The sequence below is a fragment of the Camelus bactrianus genome, chromosome 29, assembly GCF_048773025.1.
Source record: "Camelus bactrianus isolate YW-2024 breed Bactrian camel chromosome 29, ASM4877302v1, whole genome shotgun sequence".
In the NCBI taxonomy this organism is placed as follows: domain Eukaryota; kingdom Metazoa; phylum Chordata; class Mammalia; order Artiodactyla; family Camelidae; genus Camelus; species Camelus bactrianus.
In genome coordinates, this window is record NC_133567.1 from 6,758,082 (window position 1) to 6,778,209 (window position 20,128).

The window sequence follows — 20,128 nt, forward strand, 5'->3', positions numbered from 1 at the left end:
GCTTCCGTGACTCCCTAGCTCCTAAGGAGGATGTGTACGAGACTCCACGCACCTATTTTTTTTTTTTTTTAGACTCATTTAAGTTATTCTGTGTTCCCTTTTAGAAGTCTCCTGTGGACAGCTACTTTCAAGTGTCTTAAGTTTACTTGGGTTTTTTGCAGAGTGAAACGATGGGGAGATGATTGCTCTGAAATCAAAAAGTAAGTGAAATTGAGGACCAACTTTATAGAAACGGGTTGTCTCACTTCTGTAATTATAATCCACTCATAGGAATTTTCAAAAGAAACTGATCCGGGGCCCTCGGGGGCTGTCGTAAGTCCTAGCCCCCACGGAGCTCACACTCCCAGGTGACACTGCAGGTGGCGATGAACCCAGCAGACTCGGATTTCCCCCGCTGTGCTCCCAATTTTCAGCTTCTAATTCAGTGTCTCTGAACACATGACAAGAGAGTCCAAGAGCCTGAAAGTAAAGACAGATCACAAAAGGGAAGCCAGAGAGAGTAGGTGAGGGTGAAAGATCTCCCCTTTGCCTCCGTGGAAGAGGGGAGCAGAAGAACCATGTGCTTGGGTGCTCATGGAGTCTCCTGTGTCTTTAGCAACATGAGGGGACACCTCCTTCCAGGGTCCTGTTCCACCTGCTGTAGTCCCGTCCCGTCTTCCCGAGTGCTCCCGCCCCGTCGGCTGGGTTGCTTTGTAAGAGGTAGAATGCCATGCTACTAATCTAGCTCTGTGCTGCCTTCCCAAGGGTAGGAAGAAGAAGATGGTCCTACTGCTACGCGTGTGTGTGCTGACAGTTATTTGGGTAGGATATTGTTCTCATTGCTGTAGGGTGAACGGAAGGGTGTGAGATCTCCCCGTCCCTGAATCCCAGTTTCCGCCCAGCCCACTTCTGGAACAGTGTATGACTCCGAAGAGCCCCCTCTTCCATATCTAGGCCCCCCACTTCATGCCAAGGGAAGGGATGTGTAAGTCCACAGAAGTGTAATGGCATAAATATGTCATAATCAGAGCATGTGTTCAATAGCAGTAGAACTTGTAAGGTTCTTCCCTTTTACTCTCACCGTCCATTGTAGCCTGGTCGTGTTTAAGACCAAATTTCAGCTCCACCACTCACTCACCGGTTGTGTAAACTGGGCAGATGACTTGAACTTTCTAAGCTTCACTTTCCCCATCTGTAAAATGCTGTAAGATGCAATGGCCACACTTACGTCTTATGTGGTTATGGAGAGGATGTATTTAAATAGTTTCCTGCACTGCCCCAACACCTTCAGCGCTCAGGGAAAGGGGAGCTGCTATTATAACATTTGTCACTTGTCACTATGTCTTGTAATGACTTTTGAACCCTTATATTAAAATATAATATATAACATAATGTTTACCTGTTGTTGAAAGTATGCAGCTCAGTGGTTTTTACTGTATTTACGGAGTTGTGCAACCATCACCATAATCTGAGTTGAGATCATCTTTTATCGTCTCAAAAAGAAACTTTACTCCCATTAGCATCACTCCCATTCCTCCTGCCTGAAAAACCCTCTGGTATAACATTGAATATAAGTGGTGAGAGTGGACATCCTTGCCTTCGTCCCAATCTTAAGGGTAAAGCCTTCAGTCTTTCATCATTTAGTATGATCCTTGTTGACAGTTTTGGGCATATTTATCAGTCTGAGGAAGTTCCCTTCTATTGCTAGTTTGGTGAGTGTTTTTATCACGAAGGAGTGGTAGATTTTGTCAGAGATTTTTCTGTGTCTATTGAGATGATCTTGTAGTTTTTGTCTTTTATTCTGATAACATGGTGTATCACATTGATTTTCTGATGTTAAACCAACCTTGCATTCCTGGCATAAATCCCAGTTTCTCATGGTGTATCATCATTTTTATATATTGCTGGATTTTTTGTGCTAGTATTTTGTTGGGCAAAAGACAGGATTGCATGCCTTAATTAGGCCTAAATAGCTCAGTGCTTAATACATGCCATAATGTGTGTCTAAAGGGGCTAAGACTAGATGAAGTCATATCCTGCTGTTGGTGAAGGATACAGGGGCCACACTTACTTAGAGCAGAAATTCCTCCCTAGAATAATCGTGTTATAGAAATCTGGATTTTGCATTATCAGGACTGCCAGGCACCACTTTCAAATATAAGTAATGCAAAAATTTATTTAGTAAATCAAGAAATTATACAGCTGCATATAATGGGTTCTCCATAAATATCAACTGATGGCATTAAAATGATATAAAGAGAAAAATGCATGAGAAAAGCAAATGACTGGGCCTTGAGAAAGATGATAACAAAAGTGACCAATCAAACATCTGTTCACAGATTCCAAAAGCATTTGTTGACCACCTGCTTGTGCCAGACTCTGGAGGGAAACCAAAAAGACTAAGATACAGCCCTTGTTCCTCACAGTCTAGTGCAGAAGGCAGAGCAATAAACAAATAGCTACACTGCGGAGTGGTAAGCCCGGAGTGCAAGTGTGTGCCAGGCTCCGAGGCAGCCCAGAAGAGGGAGTAAGGAAATAAGTCAACCCTCTGCACTGAGTATGTGAATTAAGCTCCCTCCGTATTAAGTACGTGAATGGATCGCAGGGTCCACCAAGGGAGAGACAGGGTGGAGTCAGGGAAGGCAAGGGAGGAAGTCAGGAGAGTTGGGGGCAGAACCAGGGAAGCAGGAAGAAAGAAAGAAGTGTGGGAGCAAATACACCCACGCCTCTTGTGCAAGTTCTGATACGTGTGTGTCCGTGTGTGTGCTGTGTGTATGGGTATAATCCCTATCTGAGGTTTAATTCTAAACCAGAGCATCCATTTCCAGGTCTTACAAACCAAGCATTCTATACATACGCATCCCTTAGTCCGCTGAAAACCACTGCTATTAATAACATGTAGGCAATGAGGTTATTGTGAATACCTGTGTGTCATCGCCGGGTCCAGGTCCATCTCCTTGGTAAGAAACAGCGAAACAAATCTCATTCTCCTTTGGCTACCAGAGCTGATTTTTCCACACTGCCTCGTTTATTTTACAAATTGCATTTCCTCAAAAGTTCTGTAAAGGATTCCGTAGAGTTTGCATCTCACCCATTAAAATAGGCGGTTTCTGTTTGCTCCAAGTAATCCAGGACTTATCCTGACTCTTTGAACGCAGATGCCTTCCAGCGGCTGGGAGGTCTTACTTCTTTTGAGCGACCTGAGCCACGAACCAGTCTCTAAGCATCCAGTGAGTGTCAGCGGGCTATTTCACAATTCACAGCAAATTCCAAAAATTTAAATTGGAGAAAGTAGTCCCCGCTCAAGAAAGCATTCTGAGTTTAAAATGATTGCTTTATATGCATGCCAGATGACACCGTGATAATAGTAGCTGACGGTCACAGAAGGCCCCAGGCACTGCTACACGCACTCGTTAACTTCCTCAGGCCCCAGCGCCCTGCGGGACTCCTCCGTGTATTCCTGATGGCTCGGCACTCTAGAACAGCTAACCATTTCTAGTCTTTATCGATAAAGGACACGTGGTTGTTGGTACCCAGTAACGGTTATTATTATCCAATGTCTGTCTGAGCGCACGGGTGCACAGAGAGGTGAAGCAGATCGCCCAAGGTCACACAGCGGGGGAGCCTGAGAGCAAAACCGGAAACCAGGAAGTTGAGATCCAGAGCCAAGCTCTGAGCCACCAGATTTCATGGCCTCTCAGGAGTGAATGAAACCAGATAAGAGCCCTTATCAGAGAGAAATGGTGGCCTCATTAATCCATGACATAAGCTGTGCTTTAAAACCAACAAAGCGAACTGTGCGATGGGCCAGCCCGGAGTCTTACTGGCCAGCGGCAGGAAATGGAACCATTGCTCTTCAAACACAGTAAGAACAAGCGCGCCGCCTGCCTGGCCCCGGCCTCGGCCCCAAGTGGAAGGGACTGGAAGGGCTGGGGTCTTGGGTGGAGGACCTGGAAGAGGGTCCCATCACCGAAGAGCAGTTCCGTGAGAAGGGGAAGGGGCTGCACATGAGGGGCCCAGAGGGAGCCTTCTTGCTGACACGTAAACTGTGAGAGACTTGGGACACAAGGCGAGGAGTGCCCCAGGCAAATCCACCAGGATGAATCCTTCCACCCACCAAACACACCCTCTCCCTGTGGCTGTTTCCCTCATAAACTCTTGAATCTCTGTCCCCTGCTGAGCAGCAGGCCTGGGAAGAACGCTGTACAGTGACAGCCAGTTGTAGCATTTGCTTTAGTCACAGGTGGTCGGTGAGAAGTAGGGAAGCTAATCCACAAAGCCGGCAAGGGGACAGAAATGATGCTCATCTAAGTTATCTTTTGCTAATGTAATAAATTGTTCCAAAATTCGAGGGCTTAAAAAACATCATCTCGTGGTTTCTGTGGGTCAGGCTCTGGGCTCAGCTTGGGTGCCAGCCCGTCTCTTATGAGGCTGCAGGCCAGGTGAGGACTGGGGCAGGGTCCGCTTCCTGGCTCCCCCATGGGCCTTTGGCAGCCTCAGTCCCTGGTAACTGTTGGCCAGAGACATCCGCTTCTTTCCATGAGGGCCTTTCCATAGGGCAGCTCATGACTTGGCTGCCAGTTTGAGAGAGGAGAGAGAGAGAGAGAGAGAGAGAGACCGACCGAGGGAGAAAGAATCAAGATGCATCCAGAGTCTTTTCATAACTTAACCTGGAAGAAGCAATCCCATCACTTGTGCCCCATTCTGTCTGCTAGAAGCCAGTCCCCAGATCCAGCCTCCACCCCAGGGGAGGGGCTCACACAAGGGTATGAATACCACTGGGGCAAAAGGAGGACAGAGACAGTGGGAGAGATCTGATGAGGGAGAAGCCTTGTTGAACTTTAAGATGATCATTTTTGATACAGAAACACTTCTCTGTGTAGCTAATCTGCAAGCAGCCTGTTGCTCAGGTCATAGAAATATACAAGAAAAATGCAGTGACCTTTTCTTCCTTTTTGTCTGAGTTATCTGCAAACCCTCAGCAGTCTCCCTTCCCTGGCTGCACCACTGATCCTTCAGAGTCCCAGGACTGGCTGACCTCTTGTCAGTGACACCACTGGCACTTGGGACATATCTAGGGTAACAGTTTGTCATCCACACTTGACACTTTTAGAGTGAAGGGACTTTATTTCTAATTATATGGGGACAACAGGCAAACCAGGATGCCTGTCACCCTCCTCTGAGGCCACGTCCGTGCTTTAAGGAGTGCCTTTCACCCCTCCCTCCTCCTCTCTCCCTCACCCTCCATCTCTTTCTGTCGTTTGCTCCCGTCACTCACTTTCCACTCTCTCTCTCCGTATCAGTGCTGTTAAATGTGAGCTGGAGACGGAGGCATCTTCCTGGAGCAGTGTTGCCCTCCCCCTCTCCTGGGTAACTTGCTCGGCAGCTGCCTTCGGAGATGAGGGAGCACCACAGTGCTCCCCGCCATGACCCGGATTTCCGACCCCATCAGCACCACCACTGCTGCCGCTGAAGGCTGTGTCCTCCTTCCTCACCATCAGCAACTGAAGGGACGTGTGCGTGCGCGCTCACACTCGCACATCTGTGTCTGTGCGTGTGGACTGTTCCCAGATAGGATATCAGAGATGGGAAAGGATTATGAGAAATATTATCAGTGTTAATGAGTGGTTTTTTGTTTTTAAAATGCATTTCTTAAGCATCTCTGTGTGCAGAATGTCTATTGGCTAACATGCCATCACCTCGTGGTGTTTTTTTTAATGATGCATGTAGAAGTTAATATATCATTAAAAATACGTACGCTGATATTTGCCCCAGTCAGGAATAGGAACTTTGTTACTAAAATTGAATATTAAGCTGAGAAACCATTGACATCATACCCAGTATCTCCAAGCCTTGTGCCCCCCTAAGCAAACAGGTTTTTACAACCTTTCAGTTGTCACCAGTGGAGAGACATTAGCCAGATTGTTGTTAAACAGATAAAATTTAGGAAACTACATCTGTGAACTGAGTTGTTCATTAAAATAATGGTGCTTCCTACTGCTTTCCTTTCTCTCTTAGTAAACATCCTTTAATTCATTCAAGAAAGCGTGGATGTGAACAGAAGAATGTTTTCCTAAAACTGAAAAAGGAATTTCTTAGGATCTTCATCGCAGTCACTTCTGGGTCATAGGCACAAGAGCAATTCACGTTGAAATGAGCAGTTACAGTTTCTAATGGTCTGGAGAAGCCATGTGTCTTTCTAACTATGCAGTCTTTCAGGACAGGTGAATGTGAAAGTGAATTTTCTCCTTCTTCTCAACTCAAGCAAACCGCATTGGCAACAAATAGGAAATCATTGTTCAGAGCTACTACAGAGTGTGTGAATGGTGTTACCAAATGCAGTCTAGACTGCTACTAGTTTAGCAGCAAAGAAATGTTTCTATCATACGGTTTTTATCAAGAGGACTAAATAGAAGGACTGATAACCAGTGGGTAATATTCTCTCTTGAGTTAGCTTTTAAATGGGTCACATTGTTCTCTGTTTCATCGGCAACTGAAAATCAATGCAATATCAGCAATGTTTGTGAAAAATAGCACGTTATCTGGGACTGACTGGAGCGGGGGTGTGGGGAAATGTATGCCTTTATAAATTAAGTTTTAAAATCTGACAGGGGCTTCTTAGCTCATCTGTTCCAAGCCCCTCATTTTTTACCTGCAGAAGTAGACGTCAGAAATATTAAGGGACCAACGCAAAACAACTATTCAGCATCAGAATTAAGATTTCAGCTGTAAAAACCTGTTTCAATTTAAGCACATAGTGTGTGATTTTTTTTTTTGAATCAAGATAAAGAGAGAAGATAAGAATTTATCCTGAGATGATTGTCTCTGATAAATACCGTTGAAGATTCTAGAATTTTTTATCCCCTCGATGAGTCTTGACTATAATAAAAGTCAACAAGTTAAAATAGAGGAAAACAAGGCAGAGGAACAATTTCCACCCCAAATAAGATGGAAGTAGCCCTTTCCTTCCCAATTTCAGCAAACAGACCCTGGACCCCGCAGTGGTGTCCCTGTCCCCTGAGCCCTGGAGGAGCTGAGTGTCGTGTTGCCCGGGCCACGGGCCGCACCACAATCGGCCCTTCTATGCATGGAACCAATGGACCTGTGACCTCAACGACGGCCACCTCAGTCGGCCTAAATCAAACATTAAGAAACAAGGAAAGAAAGGAGAGGGTTTTGTCTCCCTGCTTCAAAGGGGCCAATACTAACCTCCCTGGTCCTGCCCCCCAGAACCCAGGTGACACTGGGGCACATTCGTCTAAAGCCAGGCTGCAGGAGCCGCTTTTGAACAAGATCAGATCTCCCCTCGAACCAGACTGCCTTTGACCTCTAGGCCACTCACCACGGACTGAGGACCTTACAGGTTGTATTTCGTGGATCTGGGGCTTGACAGGGCTGAAAGTGAAAGTTCTGTGTGCAGAACCCATTAAATCAAGTTTCCAACGTAGAACATGCTTTTTCCTGCCTCCTGCTTGCTGCTGAGAGCGGTCCTGGAGAACGAGAAGTTGAACAGCTGGGAGACCAAGCAGTTCGCGTTTTCCCTCCCTCCGTACTCCATCTCCTAATCGCCGCTCAAGGACACACCGGGAGACGTGGGCCCTGCTAAATTAGTAGCTGATGGAGGTCCCTTGATAAATTAAAAAGAAATGAATTAGTATCAGTGCTCTGTAAGGTGCGGCCTGAAGCACCTCTCTGGCAGAGATAACTTAGGATGGCCCAGTTACGATTATAATGAAGGGCTCAATGAGGTGATATTTCCAGGGGAATTTTTAAAATTAGAAGACTGCACAGTGATGATAACCCACATATAAACAAGAGCTAACGTTGCTGAGCCCTTGCTGCCTAGCAGACGCTGCTGAGCTATTTACAAACCCAATCTCGTTTCTTCTCATAACAACCCTGAGAGATGGGTTCAATTATTAGGTCCATTTTAGAGGTGGTGCCCGAAAGCTTGGAGGGTCAGTAACTTGCCATAGGTCACACAGCTAGGAAACTGGGGGGTCGGGTTTTGAATCTACGTAGTTTGACTCCAGAATCCACCCATAACTGCTTTGTGTAACTGTGATGAAGACGTTTATCAAGTTGTGATGTGTTCAAACATTTTTATCACTACACACAAAATCATCTAAAGATCAGAGTCAAAAGAGTTATTATGGATCCAAAGTTGAAAAGGGGAAGGTTTGGGGGGATTCACAGACACACATGACTATATATAAAATAGGTAAACAAGAGAATGTAAGAGAATTTGAAAAGAAAATATAGACATGTATGTATACATGTAACTGAATCCCTTTGCTGTACATCTGAAACTAACATGGTAAATCAACCACACTTCAATAAAAAATTTTTTAAAAAGTGGAAGGTTTGCAAAAATGGGCCAAGACATAGATATGAATGTAGGAAAGCCTGTGCGGGCCAGGGAGGAGGTTATTGTTCAACTATTTAGGAGAAAAGGAAGCACGTACAATGCTGTCTGTGTTTGCTCATTTTGGGCAATTTTCCCCCAAATGACCCTAATTCTGAGTAAGTGAGTAAAAGTGTGTAAATCCACACAACCAGCTTTCATTGCATTTCAACCTCATTGTTCTTCTCTTGGAAAATGTCAGGCGTGATTAATTAGGAAGGAACTGGAAAGGGGAGGCCTGCAGACTTCTAAACACAGGCAGCAGACAATCTCCACTCCAAACGTGTGTCTTCGCGGGAGTGAAGAAGCCTGGTCCCTGGTTTCTAAGAACATTCCAAAGATGCTGTGCAGCTGGGAGAATGGTGAGCCAACAGCAGCCCTACATTAAACTGAACCAAATTTTAACTCAGAAAAAAAAAAAAGCCCCTATTTTATTTCCATGAAAAGACCTACTTTAAAGAAGGGTGAAGCCTTTCCCCCGGTTTCTGTCAGTCGTGATGTTGTTCAATCTTGGGTTGGCGCATCTGAGAAGATCTAAGATTTAGTGTTATTTTATGTAAGCAGTTTCTAAACTTAGGGAATCGGGTTTCACGGAGGCCGAGAAGATGGAGCCCGCCGCGTTCACGCCGTTCGGGCGAAGTTGTCCCAAGTTCCATTTTCCTCTGCAGAACAGCTAGCTGGTTGAGTTAGCAGTGTTTACACTGAAACACGTTGCCAACTCTCGTACCACATCCTGACAGTTTTATTACAAATCACAGAATTAGAAAACCACAGGTGTAAATTGTACATATGTCTAATGTATTTAGGTTGGCCCATGATAGTTTTCAGTTTGCTGTAATTCCTGATTTTCACATGTTGAGAAGTTATAGGAATACACATTGGATTACAAGTTGCTCCCAAAGATCCTTTTGTTAAAGGGAAAGTTACCTTGGAAAAGTACCCTGTGTTCATTTGTGGATCTTGCTTCTAGTCCAACCTTGTGGCTTTTGCTGACTCAAGAGAGGCCAAATGCCTACAGAAGTTCACTCTCGACTACATCAACAGTGTGGTTATCTTCCAGCGCGTTTCTTAAGTCATTAACAACAGTGCCTGGTCTGTGCTTTAGGAGCCCTGAGCTGGGCTGAGACAACAATAATATTGTTTCATTTCCAAAAGCACTTGACAGATTGGAAAGGTTTATTAGTAAATGCAGTTTGACCCAAATGAAAAAATTGTTGTTCATTTTAACACACTGTGAAAGGAAGTGCAGAGTGATGAAGCAACAACAAGTATGTGTTCAGTGCCTCCCATGGGTCATACGCTCCTCCACGGATTTGAACACTGGATCCAGTGGCCCCCAAGATGCTTCCAGAACCACCACCGCTCCTGAAGTTTACAGTCTGGCTGAGGGATGGGGTGGGGTTGGGGGCAGACAATTAAGCCCTTAGTGGTAGGGGTCTGTGTTAAGTGTAGACATCCAGGGAGTAAGGACCTGCACAGGCTGTGTGCACAGGAGGGGAGGGGACCAGAGAGAGGGAGGGAAGGGAGGGGAGGGGAGGAGTCCCTGCTTCAGTTTGTGACTCCAAAAAGGAGATACACTTGTACTGAATAGGTTTTGTTAACGCAACTGAACGTGATGAGTTCTGTGTGCTATGAGTCATCTTGGCAAGGAGAGACTGATCCTAGTTTCGGGGACCAGAGGAGGTCTCTTCAAGGAAGTGATATTTGAACTAGACCTTCAAGAATGGGTTGGATACCAGGAGACAGGGATGAGAGGGGAGGATTTCCAACAGAGCAAAGACTTGGAAGCTGTTAGGACCCAGGGAGAACAGAGGGCGCAGCAGGCGCACAGCGGGAGAGCTGAGAGCAGGCTGAGCGGCGGAACTGGGGAGGCGGGTGTACCAGATGTTCAGGAGGGTATCGGAGCCCCAGGAAATGCAAAGTTAGGCCTTCCCTGAAGCAAAGATACAAGTTCCTAATATGACGTCACCCACTGTTTAAACCATGAATTCAATATGAGAAAAACTGATTATTTTGCTTCCGAATTGTCTAAAAGCAGAGGTCTCCCAAAAGCATAATTAGTCTTTGGAAGATGCCTGAGGCAATTCCTGCTCTCTGTCATGTTCCATTTGCCATTGGATTATTTATCCGGCATCCAGGAGTCGGGTTCTTCTGTCTGGTTGCCTGGGGTGAAAGAATGTAGCTTACAGGGCCACACTGCGATTGTCTCCTACCACCGAAAACCAGGGAAGCTCTTGACCTGAGCTGTAGCAACACCACACCCCCAGAGGTCAAGGTAAGATGCTGTCTCCTTAGGGCCAATTGTATAAAGATTTTTTTTTCTGCTTCAAAATACAGGGCAGGGCAAAGTTTTACAAGTCTTGAACCCCCAAAGCAGGCTTATCCCAAATATGCAGGCTTTATCTGGATGCTGAAATTCCAGATAATACCTTAACTGGCTTAAAAATTACTTTTCTTTTGAAATTGCTCTGCTGCCAAGAATAGTCTTCTCCGGAGCTAGGCTTCTATGTATTTGCCATCTTGACAGATTGTGGATCTCACGATGGACAGACCAGATGAATGGTCACTGGGTGTTCCAAAGCCAGGATCACACCAGGAGGTGCTTTTCAAAAAGCATATAATCCTATGCTGCTCATGAAATGGTGTGACTCCAGAATGCTGGGGGCCTGCCTAATGATTTTCCCACTGGGTCTTGTGACACGTTCCACACAGCATCTGTGCCCACTGTGGAGACATCCCACACCATGGCTGGGAAATGCATGTTTACTCCACTTTTGCTCTGTGAAATCCCACAAAGATGAGCTTACTCCAAGAAACCAACCAGAATCACGTTGATGATGTTGGTGATGATGGTGTTGATGGCAGTGGTGGTGTGAATGCCCTTTCTAAATGCTGTGATCCATTTTCAAAAACAGCAGGATGTCACTGTGTTAATGGAACTTGGTACAGTGAATACTGTTGGTATTTGGAGAGAATGAATCAAAGAAAGTAAAACAGAGCAACAGTGGATGCAGCTTGAGAAATTAAATGACTTCTTCAGAAACAGCCTAAGAAACAGAACCTCTGGCCAGAGACTTGTGTGATATTTACTACCTTTATCTGGATTTTAGCTCCTGAATTGTTCTGGGCCAACTCAACAAAAGCTACAAGGCACGTACTCCTTTGCAGCACTGAACTATTTTCTCACACTGATGAAAAATCCTTATAGCTTGGTCTACCCAAAGAGAAGCTCCTGAAATAAAATGAAGTCATTAAAAATTGGGTAACAAATAAACTGAAAATCTCTATGGAACTTTTTCCTGTCCAATACATAGTAATAACTGTCCTAAAAGACCAAAGAAAGTATTTTTCTTTTTAGAGTTTACCCCTCTAAACAAAATGAAAGACAAAAATACACGATAATGCGTCCTGTAGATTCTAATGTATGCTACCTATTACCAAAAGGATAAAGTAAAATTTTCTTCTAAATAAAAGCACATAAAATAATTTAAAAGATATGTACCATGAAATCACACTAGAAAAGCTCCTGTTTATTTGAATACAGTCTCTTCAATCTTTCTTTGCCTTTTATGAGTAGATATTTGTGCCTAAAAAGAAATTTGAATTCTAAAAGAACAGGATACCCTGGAGTATAAATACAGGACCAGATACACTTATCTTGTTGATCGCTTCTAAAACCCTACGTGTTCCACTAGTGAGCAGGAACAGTAGCAATATTTTTCCTAGTTCAAAAAGAAAACAATGAGTTATGCAAACATTTCCAGGATAATCAAGCAGAAATTTGGTGAAATGAACCATGAAGAATTTTTTTTTTAACAATGCAAGAAAATAGTCACTGATTTGAATAGTAATCAAATCACTAACAGCTTCTAAATTCTGCTCCTGTAATAGTAGGGGAACGGATGGAGTTAGACAGAACTATAAATGGAAAAGGAATGAGCCTTCCACCAACTAAGTGACTGTTTACACTGACAATTTGTCAGATCAGTCAACAATCCTTGGGCCAGATAAAAACAACTGCATTACAGAGGATGCATTCTTCTATGATTGATTCTGATATTTCTCACCCTCTTCCCACCAAAATAAATCTACACCTCCATAAACATGTGCGTACATCTGGAAATGGCAGGGGAGCATGCATTGGAAATTAATCACTCTTTTGTTAAGGGTCTCTGCCTTCTTGTGGCTCTGCTTTAAAGTCAGAATAGCCATGGAGGAGTAATAAGCATTATCAACTTACTGAAAGTTTATCAGATCTTTCTTGTCTGCGACTCAGACTGTGAGACAGGAAGTGGGAAGGACAGAAAGTGAAGACAGAACAAGAAGGGGTGGGAGGAACCTCAGAGACAAACAGCCCTCCATACCGCATTGCATGCCCTGACAGCCAGCACTTGGGTTGCTGGCCAGTGCATGAGTGAGTTGCCCTGCAAGCACAGTTCCCAGTGTAAATACCATCGCTGCCACCACCAGCTACTCAGAAGACAAAGGACCAAATTCTTGCCTTTGTGACAAATTTGGTCACATATAAATGGAAACCGTGCATGATACAAGTTTCTTTGGTGAAAAGGAAGAATGCCAGTGCTCTCTGCCATCTGATTTGTTCAGGTCCCAGAAAGAAATTTTGATCTGACAGAAATCAGGGCTAATGTTCTATTGGATCTAATTCATTTCACATTCACATTATGGTAGGCAGAGCTGCGGGCGCCTATTTCTTTACTGCTAGATGTAAACAATACATATCTTGCTTGTCCTAAGAATCGATCGTTAATTACTCTCTAAGCAGAAAGACTGATGCAGTGGTGATGGTGATAGTGGTTTTCTCTTGCCATAATGGTTAAAAGTTAGCCAATGATTTCATACATGGATGACACAATGGCTGTCTTTCCAAGAGATGGAAATAGATTCAAGCAGCTGCAGGTACAAATCTTCTGTAGTAAATGATTCTATTTCATCACTATCGAGAGCTTACCCAGTGCAGCTCTACCCTGCAGCAATTGCACCTGCAGAAGTTACTTTATTCCTAAGTGTTCTAATCTCTAGATGAGTGTTGTTTGGGAATTTGGCCAGTTAAAGGAGAGGTCCTGAGTATAAGCTGTTCGAAAGTCACTGTCCCATTATAGCAACTATTCCAGGCAAGTTCAAGTACACATCCTAAGTCAGGACGGTCTGGAACATGCTGTGGGGGAAAATGGGCCCCTTAGGACAGCTGTCAGAGACGTCTGCACACACATTCAGTCTGGTTCGTCTTTCTGCTATCAATACTTGGACGATTTAACAGGTAGTGATCTTAGTCCAAAACATCATCCTTGAAGTTTATTTCTCTAGGCCTCTCCCTACCTGCCCACTGTACTGCTAATATATTTGCTGGCATACAGGAACTTCAGTTAAAGAGTAAAAGATGTTTGGATGCTAACCAATATTTACACTGCTGCTGGGTGTGAGTCTTTCAAAGGCCTCAAAAATCTGCATTTTGTTGATCTACCAATTTCATTTCTAATAATTTTTCCAAAGAAAATAACTAGAGATTTGTGCAAGGATTTAGCTACAAGGATTCTTATTGTAGAGTTGTTTTATAATATAAAGAAAAATAAGCAAGCCACCTGAATATACAGCTATATGAAATCTTTAAATAATTTATGGGGAACCCATGCACTACCTTATTTTGCTATCATTTGATTGTAATAACTGTCTCTAAAGACATAGAAAAATATTTATAGCATAGCATTCAGTGAAAAGTGTTGGAATGCACCATTTTGTACTATATAAACTGTAAGGGAGAGAAAAACTGAAGAGACACACGCCCCAACACTAAGAGGAATGATACGTGAGGAACGGGATTAGTGGTGCCCTTCTCTAGTCTTATCTCTGCTTTTATGTATTTTCCAAATAATCTGCAATAAATATGTATTAGTTTTATATTCAGGGGAAAAAAAAAGTAATTTCCAGAATAACAAAGTAAATTTAGGAGCACAGATGCCAGTCCTGGAAGCTCCGAGCTATTTGAGAGCAAAGGTTTGCAAACTAAGGTGCGTGTTGACTTTGTATTCTGTTAAACGGAAATGCGTGCTGTCGCTACTTTTGTGTTCACACATTATAATGCTCCAGTTCCCTTAAGTGGTTGAAAACAGATACGTTTTTCTCAGGAAGTTTTGGATGAGTATATACTGTGGCGGGTGGATTAAAGCAAACAGCCAAGGAATAAAAGTGTTGGCCAAGGAGGAACATGTAGGCAGAACAGTTTCCTGCTGGTGTTGCGCTCAGAATTCCTGGGCATGAGGACTAAGGGTGACAGTTCCTTTGACCGTGTTCACGGACTGACCTTCCTTCCGCCCGGACAGCCTGTGGCCCACGCGTCCAGGTGCCGGGGACACGCGTGCCCGGGGGACCCAGCAGAGTGGGTGCCGGCGCCTTCGGGGGCGGAGAGCCCAGGGCTGGGTACCAGTGCCGGCAGGAAGTGAGGCATCTCAGACTCCAAGCGGAAGACAGCGTCCTCAGAATGCAAATGGTCGCAGTAGAAAATACAAACCACAGGAGGCCGTGGGGAGGAGCAGAAGAACCATTTTACACTGGTTTTTGGAGGCGGCAGAGTATCAGAGCCGTTGCACCGAACGGAGCGGAATCGCGGCGCGGCGCTTAAGCGCGGGCCACCCCCCGGGCGCCCGCGTCTCCCAGACGCAGACACCGCAGGATCCTCGCCTTCACGGTGGTTATGCTCTAAGCAGTCGCTGCAAACACTGAATTCGTGAGCTTGGAGCCGTTAGCCCTACGGGAGACACGGGTTCGGTTCCTCTGGTCACAGGAGTGAACCCATCAACACCCGGCCTTGTTGAATCTACGTTGTCGTTGACTGGTTAACACTGAACTCGCAGCCTTGCACCCTGTAAGTCAGGCCTGAGCGAAGCTGACCTGACACGCGGGCTCTCCCCACGAGGCCCACCGCCACCTGCTAGCACTCAGGCGCAGGCCGCAGCGCTGTGCTTGGGGGCCGTTTCAAACAACCGGATCACCAACGCAAAGCACGAAAATGCAGAGGCAGCACTAGGGAGACCCCCCACAAAGGACACCTGTTTACTTGTGGGGCTGAAACAAGGTGATCAGAGTGTCCCCTGGGAGCAGGGGCATCAAGCAAGCAAACTTCCGCCTGCTCCACACAGGTGCGTGTCCGCGAATGACCGCGAAAGTGCGGTGAGTACCCCTGCGGGATGATAAGGACATTTGAGCAAGTGAATCGGCAGATACAGAAGCTTCAAATGACACAGATGGACCGCAGTGGTAACCCTCTTCCGCCAGTTGTCGAAAAGACACGTGACATAATTCCTGTCGAGCATTTGACAGGTATATACTAAACATGAGCTCGAAGAATCACTGCCTTTGTAAGAAGTGTGAAGTCCCTGTTAAAGCGTTGGGTATGGAATGGTGTATAGCTCCATGTACTCTATTTCTTCTTCTTCTTTTTAATTTTTTTGTGGGGGAAGGTAATTAGGCTTGCTTATTTACTTTTGGTGGAGGTACTGGGGATTGAACCCAGGACCTTGTGCGTGCAAAGCATGCACTCTGCCCCTAAGCTATACCCTCCTCCCTCTCCCTATGTCCTCTAAATAAATACTTTAGAAAGGCGATTACAAAAGCAACCTAACGTTAACACTAACTGATAAACCCGCAAAAATTTTTGGTCATGATTTTTTTCAAAAGAGCTGAAAATAACACTTCCAGCAGTTTCTGTGTTTTCTGCAGCAGGCTTGTTCAGTTATAACTACGACCTTTGGGAGACCTGGAGGTGGGAGGGGGGAATAAATTAATTGTTTTGCAATAAAAAGTGCTTTGATAGAGATAATTCACCCTTGTTTAGAAGTAAATAGTGCGATTTCCTTAATAAAATATTAATAGGAGTGCTTTGGTGTAATTTTTTTTTCTTAACTTTTAAGAGCCACCTTGTTTGGCATTTATTTTTATTTAGTTGTAGTAGTAAACACAAGGGATCCTTTCATGGGGCATGGAATTTCCTTGCCAGAAAGTAAATATTGAAGGATTATATAAGAAGCTATAAAGTCAATTTCCTGAGAGATTTTCTAGGAAGATGTTTACCTACCCAAGCCAAATGGATTGAGAGCATTTAAAAATTAACCTTCCTTCCAAATGTGACAAGGTGGGCATTTTCCTCTGAATTATTCTTCACAATTCTCTGCAGTATTTCAATCCTCTCCTCCTTTGGAGTTCAAAACCTGGCCAAACTTTTGCTGTTGTTCTTAATCTAAAATGTCTGTAAAGCTCCATCCACAGTAGCTATAACATCTCTCTCAAGCGTCCCAGCTCCCAGACCCTCTCTGCCCGCGTTCCTGATTTCTGTTTATGGGATCGCCATTCTTGCAGTCACTCAGGCTTAGAACCTTGGATACACCTTTGTCTTCTTCCTCTTCCTTGGCCCCTGCCAATCCATCCAATTACTTCTTCCTAATGAGACCACATTCTCAGTGTTTGTCCCCATCTCTCCATCCTCATGGCTCTTTTTCAAGTCGAGCCCCTTAATTCTCTTTTTTTTTTTTTTTTTTCATTTTAAAAATTTATTTGTGCATTTATTTTACAACATCATATTTTTTAAATTGAAGTATAGTTGATGTACAATATTATATGTTACAGGTATACAATATAGTAATTCACAATTTTTAAAGGTTATACTCCATTTATAGTGATTATAAAATACTGGCTCTATTCCCCATGTTGTACTACACAACCTTGTAGCTTATTTTATACCTGATAGCTTGTACCTCTTAATCCTCCACCTCCATCTTGCCCCTCCCCCTTCCCTCTCCCCACTGGTAACCACTAGTCCTTCAAGACCCTTAATTCTTATTACCAAAGCCAAGGCACTTGCTTTGTAACCACCACCCATCACCACCCTCCAAACCATCCTACCCACAGCTACCAAATTCATTTTCATGAAGGACTATTTTACTATCACACCCCGCTCAGAATTCTTCAATGGCTCCCCAGTGCCCAAGGAATACAGTGCTGACTCTCCTCTGCCGAGCAGGGAGAATCTTCAGGGACCTGTCTACAATCCTCCCTCACAACCACGTCCCTCACAGCTGCCTTCCATGAAGCCTGGGCCAGGCCGACCTCTTGTACCTTCCATCCTTGTACCCAGAAAGCCTGACCTTGGTCCTCTCCAGCTACGTTCCTTCCGCTCGCATTCTCCTCTCCCCTGACTCTCGGGTGCCTCACCACTCAAGTTCATTTTAAGCCCAACTCAAATACCACCTCCTTCCTGACACCTTTCCGAATTCAGGCCACCACAGCCACCTCCCTCCTGAGGGCACAGGCTCTGAACCAGACGACAGCCTGGCTGTGCTGTCATTCAGGGGTTTAGGACCAGATTCTTCAACAAGGTCGGAAGGGATTCTGTGTACCTTCGGGGGGGGGGGGGGGGCGGGAAGTGAAACACCCAAAAGGAATGAAACTTGAGGTGGAGAGATACCAACTGTATCCCAGGAGTGCTGTGGGCAGGAAAACAGGGGTCCTTTTCTTGGTAATCACCTCCAAACCTCTTTTTTCTTTCCTTCAGGTAGTCATTCCCTGTAAGAGAACTGAAGAACCATGCCTCCAACTCTTGTAAAAGGCCTATCTTTTATCTGCAGGTGGGGGACCTACCCTCCTCTGATATTTCAGATAAAATGGGAAACTCTGTTTGGGCTCTGAAAACATCACAGTGACAAAGCAGCAGGATTTCTGATGAGAGGGCCTTGGGGAATCACTCGAGGGGTAAAAGACCATCTCGTTCCAGGACAGAACCAGTCACATGGCTACGAGGTGGGGACCTGAAATGCCTCAAGACAGCGTGGTCCTGTGCATTCGAAGGACTGAGGTCTCGCTGCTTCCTGGAGGGCAAGACATTCTGTAGAAAAGGACAAGGTGAGGAAAGAATTTAAATAGGAAACCATGGGTTTGAGTGATTGCTATGAGGTTCACCAAAGTCAATGCCCCGCCCTCAAAGATATCCCTGAGATTAAATGAACCAGAAAGTTAGGAGAGGCGGAGAGGAAGAAACTCATTGCTCAACAGATTTCATCATTGGCTTCCTGAAACTAAGGTTCAGGGTTTAAGTAGTAAACTCTTTTGTTTGTTTGTTTTATGAGGGGGAAGTAATTGGGTTTATTTATTTGTTTATATTTGGAGGAGGTACTGGGGATTGAACCCAGGACCTCATGCATGCTAAGCATGCACTCTACCACTGAGCTATACCCTCCCCCCAAAAGTAGTGAACTCTTTAAAAAGAGGAAGCAAAAACTTCAGGCCTCTGAATAACTGCCACCTCTCACTGTCCACCTGCGTCTGGAAAAGAAGCAGGCAGAAAGGCTTAGAGAGATATGGTGGTGTCCCTGGCACTGTTATTACTCTTTGGTTATTTTTCTTATTATTTTTGAAACCCTACATGTGATGAGAAAAGTGATGAGAAACTTTAGAGGAAAAAGAAAACATGATGTTCTTCATTAATTTCTTTTTTTAATATGTAGCTTCCATCCCAAGTGAGGTTTTGGTGCAATTGTTTGACGATTACTATGAATGCCCTTGAGAAGCGTGTATCCGAGGAAGCAGGCTTTTTTTTTTTTTGTCAACCCCTGAATATCTGAATTCCAACAACAAACAATCTGGATGTGAATTCAAAGGCATTAATGCAGGGAAGTCCTGAAAACCTGCTTCCCAAAGGATTTATCTCCCTTTTGATGCAAGGTTAATTGAGGAGGTGATGAAATTCTATGACTTAGGACATTGGAAAAATAAAATGAAATTCAGACTCTACAGTTCATCCGGATTTCTCTGAACTAAATTGGCTACCCTTTGGGTGTGATGACTTTTTTTAAGTTCTAGAATTTTTTTTAAATGTAATTGTATATAGCAAAAACAAAGGTTTTAGGCAGTTCTCTGTTCTCTGTGCTCACTTGGTGAATTTTACATCTATTTATTTTCAGTGACTGCTCTGAATTTAGGCGTTCCATCCAGCTTCACTAGATTGCAAATTCTCCAAGGAGCAAGAGCAGAAAAGTGGTAAAACTTGTCCCTGATTCAAAATCCTCTCTGGAAAGTGATGTTAAGGATACTGAATCATTTGGTAAGTGGAAATGAAATATGATCATTTCCACTGCCTGCAAGATATGATGTACCACCTGAAAATGAAAGCATGACTAACTTGACTCTTGAATTCACGTGAAAATGTTACAGCTTGTTCCAATCCTCCATTATCCCATCTCAAGGCTAAATCAATACAATATCTTTACTTTAATACTGAGTACAGAAAAGAAAAAAACAGGACCTATTTATTTGGGTGATTGGACAAAGGGACAAAGAGAAATCGCCCCTCCCCTGGTCTTCAAATGACAGTTTCATGACCTGAGACTTCTTCCTCAGCACAGCTAAGACTGACGATGCGTGAGAAGTCAGGGTTGTTTGTTTTCTCATCTTGAGTCTGTGCCTGACCAGGGAGACATATTTAGTCTTGGGCTTGTTGCTTGGGGGAAGTTTTAGTGTCTACTTAGACCTCAGGCAGAATGTGGGCAAGTCAGATGTGCAAGACAGAAGCCCCACCTCCTGGCTGCCCTTCTAAGGCTTCTTGCAGTGCACCCTCCCCCCCATCCCCTCTGCTACACTTGAACCTCTGTCTGTCAGAGAAAGACTAGTTTTCTAGTCCACTGGTCTTTGTCCCCAAAGGCAGAAAGTTTTCCAGTATGCTTGGGAAGAAAAGATTTGGCA

At 44.4% G+C, this 20,128-nt stretch overlaps 1 long non-coding RNA gene across 3 annotated transcripts in view; it reads left to right on the forward strand.

Moving 5' to 3' along the window:
- Positions 1-20,128, forward strand: part of LOC123613030 (uncharacterized) — a 41,842-nt gene that overhangs the window by 13,339 nt on the left and 8,375 nt on the right. Inside the window, exons 2-3 of one of the 3 annotated variants that reach the window (XR_012503225.1) lie at positions 18,165-18,292; positions 19,351-19,490. This is a non-coding gene — a long non-coding RNA (uncharacterized LOC123613030). Of the gene's footprint in view, positions 1-18,164; positions 19,491-20,128 lie in introns of all 3 variants that reach the window. The other 2 variants (XR_012503224.1, XR_012503226.1) reach the window with 2 other exon arrangements.